General features: G+C 38.1%; 2 pseudogenes; both read left to right on the plus strand.

Moving 5' to 3' along the window:
- The first annotated feature begins 554 nt into the window (after positions 1–554).
- LOC125511778 (small nucleolar RNA R12) lies at positions 555–629 on the plus strand (annotated as a pseudogene).
- Positions 630–992: 363 nt separating this feature from the next.
- LOC125511787 (small nucleolar RNA R12) lies at positions 993–1068 on the plus strand (annotated as a pseudogene).
- Positions 1069–1419: the final 351 nt, after the last annotated feature.

A 1419-nucleotide genomic window follows, 5' to 3' on the forward strand; every position in this document is an offset into this window, starting at 1 on the left:
TGTAATAGATGGTCTGAAGCTAGTTGCAGATTTCTTTCCATGATTCAGATAAGTCAGTAAGTCCATTTCATAACATCTGCTGCTAGTAGAAATTATGGAAGCTAAAAAGCCAAATCAAGTTCAGTCATCTCATTTCACCTTTGCAAAGAAGATACTAATTTTCTAAACTGTGAATTTGATGTTAACGTCTTATATGTGCGTCTTATATGTCCATTTCATAACATGGTGCGTCTTATATGTGTGTTTGATGTTAACGTCGCTTGTGGTTTTGCAGGGTTCTGAGGCTGCAGCCTGGGCACCATCAGGGTATGTTGTTTCCCTGTCCTGTTTCTTCAGTGCTCAATAGTTGCTTGTGCGACTGCTACTAGTCTTTTATGTAATGCTAAACTAAAATGGGTCTAGTTATACTAATCATTCCATGAAAGTTCAGTCTGATTTGCTGGTACTCTAATAGAATCATTGTTTGCTCATGCTCAGAATCATTGTTTGCTCATGCTCAGAATCATTGTTTTACATATGTTACTTGTGATGTTCTGCCGGCTGAGATGTGCATGATCTGGGTGATGAAGAAAATTGTTCGGATTCCCACTGATTTTCATGATTATTACAACCAGATACTTCTGACGGATCATGCCATCTCTTGGACTACATATGTACTCCCTCCATAAACTAATATAAGAGTGTTTAGAATACTAAACTAGTGATCTAAACACTCTTATATTAGTTTACAGAGGGAGTACTCCTTTATTATTGAGCAAAAACTTTCCTTTGATTTTTTGCAAACCTCTTAGCAGTAATTTTCGTAACCTCTTTTTTGTGTTCTGCTGGCTGATGAGATGTGCATTACCTGGGTGATGAATAAAATCGACGGGTCACGCCATCTCCTGAAGTACATTTGCACATTTTTACTGCTTTAGACTGACTGTACATGCATTCCTTCATTGGTTATGAACCTTATTGCTCATTGTGTTCTGTTGGGTTGAACTGCATGATTCCGGGTGATGAAGAAAATCGTTCGGATTCCCACTGATATTTCATGATTAGTGTAACCAGCTACTTCTGATCCATAGCTTGTACTGCAACTAATGTGTCATGCGTTTTGTGGCAGCAACAGCAGCTAGCAGGAGCAATTCTCTTGCTGGTTTGCATTGAAGATATTGTATTCTGTTGCTATATCATTGTTTAATAAAACCACAGCATGATGCTCACATGAGATATCCACATGTTTCTGTGCTATTTTGCTACAAGCTGTGTGTTGATTTGATAACAGGAGTTTCCTTGTCCTGGTCCTATACTGCATTTTGACTCCTATGTTTATGTGCGCGTGTGTCTAATTGATGTTGTTTCAACTTTGAACTACTTCTGCATATACTGCAATTGAGATTTAAATTTGTGGTTGTTCCTCTTTTACAGATGCTC

This window comes from Triticum urartu, chromosome 5A, assembly GCF_056163025.1.
Source record: "Triticum urartu cultivar PI428250 chromosome 5A, HENAU_Tu73, whole genome shotgun sequence".
In the NCBI taxonomy this organism is placed as follows: Eukaryota; Viridiplantae; Streptophyta; class Magnoliopsida; order Poales; family Poaceae; genus Triticum; species Triticum urartu.